Below are 12,202 nucleotides of genomic sequence, written 5' to 3' on the forward strand. Positions count from 1 at the left end.
TCTAAGCCACCAGGTAGTACCCCATGAATTCTGGGGCAGGGTCACCCCCAGAATGGGTACATGTTCATGGAGGGATCTAAGTCCAGCCAGACCTGGGACTTGCCCTGGCCTCCCCACCCCACCCCACTGCCACACACACGTCCTTTGCAGCTGTATGATACTGGGAAAGTTACAGTCACAGTACTCAAGACCAAAAATTTGCCAGATTTTCCAGTCAGATACCTAGCAAGTTTTGAAAAATCTAGACTCTGAACAAGTGAGGCAAAGCATCACTGAAATACAAGCCGCAGGCATTATTTGTAAAAAATAAAACTCCTAGAAGAGCAGCCGTGGGGTAAGTAAGGTTGGATGACCCAAAGGGGAGGGGAATAGAGAAAGAAACTGATGGGAGAAGAGAAGCCCCAGGTGCATGAGCCACGCACTCCCAGAAGCAGAACTGGGGCACCCCAGGTATGACAACAACAACCTAAAGGAGAACCAGCCAGGAACACAAAACCTGCCCAAAGTGGCACCTGGGAGCTGGACTTTATGGGGTTCCGCCTTCCTAGCCTCATCGTAGGGCCCTGTGCAAAGGCTTCTCATACAGGCGGAGAGGTTGCTCATCCCAAACATTAGTCTCATGGGTGCAGTGTCATTGGGGCCAACTCCTGCACACCTCTTCAGCAGCCCAGGAGTCAGAGGCCACGTGGGTCACATTACAGGGGGCCAGTGGTGAGACATTCAGGGATCACACCTCCTCCTTGCCGTAGAGCACCAGGGAGGAGCTTTGGTCCAGGTTAAGGCCCCAGTGACTTCTCCAGTGGATCTGAACCGGGTAGTATCAAGTTGTTAATAATAATAATAAACAAGACTCATTAAGAGCTTAGTATGTACCAGTTACTGCTCTAAACACTTGCATGTAATAACTCATTTAATCCACATACAAGATGGAGATGATGTAATCATATTTATCATGTTGTGAATATTAAAAGAGATGACACACAGTGTGTGATTTTGCTTTTTGTGAAATTGGTGATAAGGATGATCATGGTAGTGGTGCTAGTAATGGTGGTGGCAGTGGCGATGATGGCAGTAACGAAGGTGATAGTGATGGTAACATGCATTATAGTGTAGTGAGTAAAGATATTGATTTGGAGTTACACCAAGACCTGGTTCAAATCCCAGCTCTACCACTTAGTCATTGTGCGACCTTAAGCAATTCAATTCTTTGAGTCTCAGTTTCCTTAACAGTAACATAACAATATGTCTCTCATGGTATTGTTGGGAAGAGAAAATACATGTCAATGCATGTCTTAGCACAGTACCTGGTACTTCATACGCTAGTGGCTACTGTGGAGAGAGGACAGTGGCAACAATGGCTGCAGCAACAATGGCAACGAGGTCAGAGCTTCTCCACGGTGGAAGGGGAGTTCCTGATCACACTCTACACAGCCCTTCCAGCAGAGACAACCTGAGGAGCCACCTCTCTGGGGGAATTTTTTTTGTTTGTGTGTGTGTGTTTGTTTGTTTTGTTTGTTTTGAGACAGAGTTTCGCTCTTGCTGCCCAGGCTGGAGGGCAGTGGCACGATCTCAGCTCACTGCAACCTCCACCTCCTGGGTTCAAGAGATTCTCCTGTCTCAGCCTCCCGAGTAGCTGGGACTACAGGTGCCTGCCACCCCCCCCAGCTAATTGGGAGAATGTTTTTCACAAGCCACGTTTAGTCCCAAGTACACAAGAAGGCTTCCATGCCATTGCAGGCGCCACTCACTTAACCATTAACCAAGCTGGCCCTGGCCACACTGGGAAACCGACAAAGGTTATCACTGGCGTTATTGCATCACCTTCTCACCCCTTGCCCTGGCTTCCTGGGGCCTTACACCGACCCCTAGTCTGCTGGGACTAGAGTCCTAGCCCTACCACATCTCCTCCTTCCCAGAGCCTTGCTTTTATCCTTCTGTGTCCAGTCAACATTTGCCATTTGGGATTCTATGGCCTTGAAGTTGATAATAATAATAGCTAACATATTAATATAATAGCTAATGTATATTGTGTGCTTACATCGATAGGTTTACGTAATCCTCACAACCACTCTGTAAGTTGAGTGAAGGTATTAGCCTCATTTTACAGGTGAAGATGCTGAGGCTCAGAAATGGTAAGTAACTTTTCTTGGTCATACTTATAAATTGCAGAACTGATGCCTGACTTGAGATGTGTTTGATTTTGGAGCCCAGGTTCATTCTGCCATATGATGCTGCCTGCCTTAAGCAAAGGCTTAACCCACAGGACTGAGAGTATTGAACACATAGGATGAAGAAGAAGCTGTTGGGGGAATAATGCATTTGGCTGATTCTCAAATCCTCCTAGAAAGGAGCTCTCCACCACTCGCTTTTCTGTAGGCCCTGTCCCAGCATTGTCATTGTCCAACTCTCGTGGTTACTATGAATCTTAGAAATGGTGTGTCGGCTCCACATTCTATAACTTGCTTGCTCATAAAACAGATTTTTTTAAAAAAATATTGTAGCACATGCTTAGTTCCAGTAGTTCCACGTCTAAGTTCCACTTCTAAGAGGCTTTTGTAGAAACTGAGCAAGAGATAACAGTAAAAAGGGAGCAAATTCAAGCACTGGGACCAGTGTTTCCTGCATTGGACGTGGTCATGACAACTGCTATTGGTAAGATTTAAGAGGCTGTTGTGATCTTGACATCAGCTCTGCTATTCTACCATTCTGGGTCTCTTTATGATAATAACAGCAAAGGATGATTTCAGACTCCAGGTAACAGACAAGCTGATGGCGTTGCAGATGCAATGTTGGCATTCTCTAGGCAAGCCCAGTGCTCAGTGTATAAATAGAAGGCCGCGGTCATCAGGGAGCATGCCGGGGCTGAGTTCATCCTCCCCTAACACCATCATGGCAGGCCCCAGGCGAGCATTGGGTCCACATCTGCTCCCCACAACCAGCCTGAGTCAGGAGAACGTGATAGGTGGTGAGCGGGAAGCCAGCAAGTTGACTGGAGAATATCACCTGGGAAAAAGGAAAGGCAATCAGGATGATTCAAAAATGGCAGGCAACCATCTACTGTGGGCCATGTGTTGCTTTAAGCTCTGTATATGAATTGCTTCACTTAACTCTCATAATCAGCATGACTACTATTATCTCCATTTTATAGATGAGGACAAAGCAGGGGTGTAGTAATTTGCCCAAGGCAGTACACTGAAGAGTCAGGCTTCCATTCCAGGAGGTGAGTCAAGAGCTCCTAAACTTAACCACCGGGCTTTACTCTATCTGTGTTCTAGCCCTCAGGGAGAAGCGAAGACTGGGAGTCATTAAATAACAATGTTTAGGCCCCTTTGTTATTTCCCCTCAAAACCTCCAGCCATGGAAATCTTTTGTCTACAAGACAGCACTTATTATGTAATGATGGATTCATTGTTTTCTTTAAGTCTTGTGTGGCTTTGATCCATGCCCATCAGCATGCACCGCCCCTCCCCCCTCCCCTTCCCCCCCAACATAATGCATTTTCATCAAGGACAATTGGGATTTTCACTGGACTCTTTAACAACTTGTGAGTAATTCTCAAAGCACCCAGATCACCCTTTGAGCTCCAGACTGAGAGTCACTGGCCTAGAAGCAGAACTCAAGTACTGTCCAGCTCTCCCCGACACACTACCAGGTCACCTTTTCCACTTAAAACCCAACCAAGTAATATGGGCACGATTATCTGCCTGAGAAATAGAAGTGAGACATAATGTCAACAACAACAATTATAATTATCATTTATTAAGTGTTATGCCCCTGCAATTTAATTCTCCAAAAACCCCATGCATTGAAAAAAGTTAGTAGGTATTATTATCCCTGTCTTTCCCATAGCAAGCAGAGAGTCAAGGAGCTGAAAGTATGTGCCTCAAGATCCCCAGAGAAAAAGTAGCTGAGTAAGTATTCTCATTCAGGACTGCTTAACTCCAAAGCCCTGCTCCTAACAGCGAGGCCACAGAGATTCTCCTAAGGAGTAATAAGAATGTCCCAGAAGTAGCTCAGTTCAGTAGATATTTATTGATCATATACGACATGCCCTATACCATATTAAGCCTTAGAGATTAAATAAGACAGAAATGGTCCTTGACAAATAGAACTTAGAGTTCAGTGAAGACAACTATGGAATTTACTCATCCAACAAATATTTACTGAGCATCTACTATATGCCAGAGCCAGACACAATTCTAAATGTTTGAAGATGCGACAGGGAACAGAAAAGGCAGGGGTGCTGCCTTCATAGGTTAGGACATTTCAAAACAATGGAATTCAGCATTTTTGACAGGTAGTGAATGAGTTGAAAAAAGAAACAAGAGCCCTACACTCAGCCCCAGCTGGGATGTGCTAACTGCCTTTCCAGCCCTCCGTGGAGCCATCCTGCTCCCAGTTGGAAACCTGACCTGCCGAGGAGTAGTCACCCACCCTGGCAGCTCCTGAATTCCATCCTGGGAGGGGATTGAGAGGGGCTGACTGGTGTATGGTGCTATGTAGCTAGTCCCCAGTCGCGCTGGGTCCTCAGAAACTCTCCAGTTAACACACGGGGCCATGAAGTTCTCCTCACAAGTGCTCCCAAGGAGATGAATTTTAATTCACTTTCCTTTCAAGAGTAACTGTGTTGGCAAGCAACATTTTGTCACGGGAGGATGAGCAGAAGGTGTGTTAAAGGCAACAGGATGATGTTAAATGTTTGCTCCACAATGTTTAGGAATAAGGGAAGCTTTTTTTAAATTAAGTGCCTTAGAACTGGAGGGAGGGAGGAGGGGCATGGTTGGAAGTTTTCACATGAACCAACAACAGATGCTCTGTCTACAGTCCGGGGAGTGTGAACTACTACGGAGGCTACGTGGAGCACGTGGCATCTGTGTTTGGAAAGCTTCGTAACCCCCTGCTGTGAGCGGGACATGCTTCCTCAGCATCTGAGTTAGGGTCACGGGGTCAACCTGAACTGATAAGCCCCAGTGAACATTTCTTTCAGGCTGGGCTTGAAACCTCAGAAGGCCCCACGACTAAGCGCTGGTCCTGTGTGTGCTGAGTCAGCTCAGCCATCCTCCTGACAAGGGGCACATGTCCCACGGCAACATGAAGTTTCCTTTTTCAAGTGAGTCCATTTGGAGCAAAGTCTTCAGTAAATGGAGAAGCAGGAGGTACTGCCACAGCAAACTCAAGCTGGTGCTCTGTAAATGGTGGAAGTGTAGAAACCCCGAGCTGGTCCATCCTTGTCTTTCCTGAGTTTGAGGTGGAAAAACTGAAGCCCAGGAAGTTGAAATGGATTGCTTGAGGACACACAGCGGGCCACATCTGCTGAATCCTTCTTGGGGCTCTTTTCATATGTCCTACTCAAAGTTTCAAACTTTTCATGAAACCTTCCAAGCTCGAAAGACAAGCTTGGACACCCTATGTCAATGCTGATTGACATGTTTCCTTGATTTCTCTAAAAGGGACGTGAATTATGACCCTTTAAAGGTCCAGATTACGCAAAAAGCAGGCCTTCCAGCCAGGATGTCCCTGAAGTGCCCAGTTCCCTCCCCAAGAGCAAATGGACATCCTTTATAAGGCACTGCTATAGCATAATCACCATCAGACAGGCTCAAAGCGCTTATGGTAATCCTAGAAAAATGGCTTTAAAATCCCATTGTTTAGAGCTTCTGCCTGCAAGATACAACTAAAAACCCTGAGTATTATATGCAAAACAAATGTTAAAAGACTCAAGTGTGGAGAGAAGGAAGTAGAGGACCTGAGGAACAATGACCAACGGGGCAGTGATTTCCCTGGGTTTTCTCTTGCCTGATACACCCTGGACTTGGAGTTGAAGCCAACTACCCGCAAACACTAACAGGCACAGACAAAAAAAAGTCCCAGCAAAACTCAACTAAAGCCCTCTCTCTCCAGCCAAAGGACCAAGAAAGGGACAGCCTAGCAAGACAAAAAATTTTTAGATAATAATCACTTCTCTCCAGCCAATCACCACAAAAACACTGTGGTCCTGCCCCCATCCACGCCAACAAAGGCAGATTAAGAAACTGAGACTTCCACCCTTGTGGGGCTGTTCTAAGGATAGTATCAGAAAATGCGAAGAAAAGATTAGGACTTTTATCACCATTCATCTCAGTGGAGACCATGTGGAGAGCCTGGACTTTCAGCTTCATCCTGCAGTAATGAGGTGTCCCTCCTCTTCCCACTAAAGTGGTAGAGAGGTGAGAGTTTCAGCATAATCCATCAGTAACAAGGTCATCCCCACCATGGTGTCACTGGAACACCTACCCCTGCGCAGAAGTAATAGGTACCTACAGAGGCCAGGTGGAGAACCTGGACTTCCATCACCACCTGGCAGTAACAAGGCAGAGCCCCTCTTCTTTCTTCTGCCAGAGTGATGTCAGAGAAAGCCAGTTAAAACAGAAGGTTTCAGTAAGATCAGAGTACCATAACCTAATCTTAAAATTCCCATGTTTCAAAAATCACTTGTCATACCAAGTACCAGGAAGATGTCAAATTGAATGAGAAAACAATCACTAGATGCCAACACAGAGATGATGAAATTATGTTAGAATTCCCTGGCAATGATTTTAAAACACCTATGATAAAAATGCTTCATAGAGCAAACATGAGCTTATTGCAAACAAATAAAAAATAGATAGCCTCAGGAAAGAAATAAAAAGTCTCCACAAAGATCTATAAAGAATATAAAGGGAAACCCAGTGGAAATTTTACACCTGAAGCTAAAACCTCAGTGGCTGGACTCAACGGTACAATGAAAGAGCAGAGGAAAGAATCAGTGAATTTAAACACAGAACAATCTGAACAAGAGAAAAAATAGATTGAAAAAGATTATAATAATAAAAAAAACTCAGGGACCTGTCAGACCATAGCAAAAGATCTAAAATTTGTGTCACTGGGGTTCCAGAAAGAGATGAGAAAGAGAACAGGGATGAAAGATTACCCAAAGAAATAATGGCTGAAAACATCCCAAGTTTGTGAAGAGACATAAAACTAGGGATTCAAAATGCTGAATGAACCCCAAATAAGATCACTGTGTATGCACCAAACAACAGAACTGCAAAACCTGTGAAGTAAAAATTAATAGAATGAAAAGGAGAACTAGACAAATCCACAATTATAGTTGGAGACTTCAACACTGTCCTCTCAATGATTAATAAAAATAATTAGACAAAAATCAAGGATATAGAACTCAAAACACTATCAACCAATAAAATCTAATAGACATAGCTGGAACACTCTTCTCAAATAACAGCAGAACACACATTTATTTGAGTGTCCATGGAATATATACCAGGATAAACCATATACTAGGCTGCAAAAAAACTTAAACAAAGTTAAAAGAATGGAAATCATAAATAGCGTATTTTCCAACCTCAGTGAAGTCAAACTAGAAATCAATTATGGTAAGATAACGGAATAATCTCTAAATGCTTAAAAACTCAGCAACACACTTCTAGATAATCCATGGGTCAAAGAGAAGGTTTCAAAGGAAATTTTTAAAATTACATTGAATTGAATAAAAATTAAAATCAAACATGAAAATTTGTGAGTCACAGCTAAAGCAGTGTTGAGGGAAATTTATATTATTACATGCATATATTAGAAAAGAAAGAAAGAAAAGTCTCAAATTAATAACCTAAGCTTCCATCATGAGAACCTGGAAAAAGAAAAGAAAAAGAAATTCGAAGCAAGAAGAAATCAAATACTAATTGATATGGTTTGGTTGTGTCCCCTCCCCAATTTCATCTTAAATTGTAGCTCCCATAATTCCCACATGTTGTGAGAGGGAGCTGGTGGGAGATAATTGAATCATGGGGGCGGTTTCCCTCATATCACTCTCATGATAGGAATAAATCTCACAAGATCTGATGGTTTTATAAGGGGAAACCCCTTTCACTTGGTTCTCATTCTCTCTTGCCCACAACCATGTAAAAAGTCCGTTTGCTCTTTCTTTGTCTTCCACCATGACTATGAGGCCTTCCTAGCTACATGGAACTGTGAGTCCATTAAATCTTTTTTTCTTTGTAAATTGCCCAGACTCAGGTATGTCTTTATCAGCAGCGTGAAAATGAACTAATACACTAATATAAAACCAGAAACCAGTATAATAAAATTGAAAAGAGAAAACTAACAAAGAAAAATTCAATGAAATAAGGAGCTAGTTCTTTAGAAAGAACTATACACTGAAGAGGTTCTGCACAGCAAAATAAACTGTCAACCAAGTAAACAGACAACATACAGAATAGGAGAAAATGTTTGCAAACTATACATCTGACAAAGGTCTAATATCCAGCATCTATAAGGAGCTCCAACAAATTTACATGAAAAAAACAACCCAATCAAAAAGTGGGCAAAGGATATAAACAGACACTTCTCAAAAAAAGACATACATGCAACCAACAAACATGAAAACAAAAAGCTGATCATTAGAGAAATGCAAATCCCTGATCATTAGAGAAATGCAAATCAAAACCACAATGAGATACCATCTCACACAAGTCAGAATGGCCATCACTAAGAAGTCAAAAAATAACAGCTGCTGGCAAGGTTGCAGAGAAAAAGGAACACTTATACACTGTTGGTGAGAGTGTAAATTAGTTCAGCCATTGTAGAAAACAGTGTGGCAATTCCTCAAAGACCTACCACAGTACCAGGTTAAAAGAAGGTAATCATATGATTAAATCAATAAACATAGACACAGCATTTGACAAAATTCAACAGCCATTCATAGTTTAAAAAAAGCTCTCAGAAAATAAGAATAGTGGAGGATTTTCTCATCTTGATCAGAAGGATTTGCAAAAATCCTGTAACGAATATTATGCTTAATAGTGAAAGACTGAAAGCTTCCCCTCTATGATTGGGAGCAAAGAAAGTGTCCGCTCTCACCACTCTTATTCAACATAGTGCTAGAAGTCATAGCTAGTGCAAGAAGGCAATAAATGGTATATATTAATATATTGAAAAGAAAGAAATAATGCTGTTCCTGCAGAAGACATGACTGTCTATATTAAAAAACCCCAAGGAATCTACCAAAAAAATCCTAAAACTAATAGATGAGTTCAATAAAGTTGCAGGATACAAGATAAACATAGAATCAATTATATTTTTATATATTAATACTAGCAATGAACAAATGGATACCAAAATAAAAAATACAAATACTATTTACAATCACTCGAATCTAATACTTAGGTAAAAAAATAGAAAAGCATGTAAGGACTTGTATGCTAGAAACTATGCAAAGCTAATGAAAAAAGTCAAAGAATATCTAAATAATGTAGAGACTTATTGTATTCATGGATTAGAAGACTTAACTTAGTAAAAGTGTCAGTTGTCCCCAAATTGACACAGAGGTTAAATGCAGCTCCTATCTTAATCCCAGCAAGGATTGTTATACACCTAGACTATATTATTCTAAAAGGTATAGAGACAGACCAAAAAATAGACTATCTAAAATAATCTTGAAAAAGAAGAATAAAGTGGGAGGAATCAGTTACAAGACTTATTCAGTTTCAAGACTTATTATATAGCTATGGTAATCCAAACTGTATGGTACTGCTATAGGGATACACACATAGAATAATGGAACAGAACAGAGAATTCAGAAATAGACCCACACCTGTATCCCTAACTGATTTTTGACAAAACTGCAAAATCAATTCAATGAAGAAAAGAGTTTTCTCAATAAATGTCTGGAGCAATTGGACATCCATAGGTGAAAAAGGAACATCAATCTAAATCATACAAAAATTAACTCAAAATGGATCACAGACTTAAATGTAAAACATAAAAACTATAACACTTTCAGAATGAAACATAAGAGAAAATCTTGGCCAGACTCGGTGGCTCATAACTGTAATTCCAGCACTTTGGGAGGCGGAGGTACGTGGATCACGTGAGGCCAAGAGTTGAAGACTAGCCTGGCCAACATGGCGAAACCCCATCTCTACTAAAAATACAAAAAGTAGCTGGACATTGTGGTGCATGCCTGTAGTCCCAGCTACTCAGGAGGCTGAGGCACAAGGTTGCAGTGAGCTAAAATTGTGCCACTGCACTCCAGCCTGGGGAACAGAGCAAGACTCTGTCTCAAAAAAAAAAAAAAAACACCTAAAAAAGGAATGTATAAAAAATAAGAAAATCTTTAGGATCTACGGTTTAGGATCTAGGGCTAGGCAAAGAGTTTTTCGACATGATACCAAGAGTATGATATGTAAAAGGAAAATATTCAAAATCAGACTTCACCAAAATTAAAAATCTTGCTCTGTGAAAGGGCATGTCAATAGTATGAAAAAGCAAGCTACAGAGTAGAGAAAATATTTGCAAATCACTTGTTCAAGAAAGGACTAGTATCTAGAATAAATAAAGACTTCTCAAAACTCAACAGTAGAAAAACAAATAATTCAATTAGATAATGGGCAGGAGACATTATTTTTCACTTTTGGAGAGACACAGATGGCAAATAAACACATGATAAATGTTCAACATCATTAGCTATTAGGGAAATGTAAATTAAAACCACAATGAGATATCACTACATACCTATCAGAAAGGCCAAAATAAAAAATATTTACAACAAAATGCAGGCAAGCTGGGTGACTCATACATTACTGGTGGAAAAGTAAAATGATACAACCACTCTGGAAAACAGTTTGGCAGTCGCTTGCAGAATTAAACATGCCCTTACCAGGTGACCCAGCAATCACACTCCTAGGCATTTATCCCAGATAAACGAAACCATAAGTTCATACAAAAACCTGTACACAAATGTTTATCACATCTTTATTTGTAATAAACCCCAAATGGAAATAATTCAGATGTCCTACAACACATAAATGGTCAAACAAACTGTAATACACCCAAAACAGAGAACACTGCTTAGGAATAAAAAGGAACAAATTACTGAAATATGCAACAACCTGGATTTATCTCCAGAGAATAATCAGAGTGAAAAAACCCAGTCCTGAAAGGTCACATACTGTATAATTCCCATTTATATAAAATTAGTTCAACCACTGTGGAAGACAGTGTGGCGATTCCTCAAGGATCTAGAACCAGAAATACCATTCGACCCATCAATCCAATTACTGGGTATATACCCAAAGGATTATAAATAATTCTACTATAAAGACACATGCACATGTATGTTTATTGCAGCACTGTTCACAATAGCAAAGACTTGGAACCAACCCAAATGTCCATCAATGATAGACAGGATAAAGAAAATGTGACACATATACACCATGGAATACTATGCAGCCATAAAAAAGGATGAGTTCATGTCCTTTGCAGGGACATGGATGAAGCTGGAAACCATCATTCTCAGCAAACTAATACAGGAACAGAAAACCAAACACTGCATGTTCTCACTCATAAGTGGGAGTTGAACAATGAGAATACATGGACACAGGGAGGGGAACATCACATTACCAGGGCCTATCAGGGGTGGGGAGGTAGGGGAGGGAGAGCATTAGGACAAATACCTAGTGTAAATGATGGGTAGATGGGTGCAGCAAACCACCATGGTACATGTATACCTATGTAATAAACCTGCACATTCTGCACATATGTCCCAGAACTTAAAGTAAAATTTTAAAAAAAAGATGTCTGAAATGACAAAATTATAGGAATGGTGAACAGATTAATGGTTGCTAGTGGTTTTGAAGGGAACAGGGATGAAGAAGTAGGTGTGGCTATAAAAGGGCAACAAGAGGTATGCTGTGTTTGTGAATATGTCATTATCTCAAAATAAAAATCTTAATTAAAAACATAACTACAGGCCCAGCTCAGTGGCTCACCTCTGTAATCGCAGCACTTTGGGTGCCCGAGGCGGGCGGATCACGAGGTCAAGAGACGGAGACCGTCCTGGCCAACATGGTGAAACTCCATCTCTACTAAAAATACAAAAATTAGCTGGGTGTGGTGGCGGGCACCTGTAGTCCCAGCTACTCAGGAGGCTGAGGCAGGAGAATCTCTTGAACCCGGGAGGCAGATATTGCAGTGAGCCAAGATCACACCACTGCACTCCATCCTGGCGACAGAGCAAGACTCCATCTCAAAAAAATAAAAAATAAAAACCACAAAAAACTCAAATTTCAAAGAAGCAAAAAAAAAAAAAAAAAAAAAATTAAAATAATGCATCCAAAACCAATGAAATCTAAATAAAGCCTGTACTAGTTTTCACCAACGTCAACTT

The sequence above is a fragment of the Nomascus leucogenys genome, chromosome 16 (genome assembly GCF_006542625.1).
Source record: "Nomascus leucogenys isolate Asia chromosome 16, Asia_NLE_v1, whole genome shotgun sequence".
Classification (NCBI taxonomy): domain Eukaryota; kingdom Metazoa; phylum Chordata; class Mammalia; order Primates; family Hylobatidae; genus Nomascus; species Nomascus leucogenys.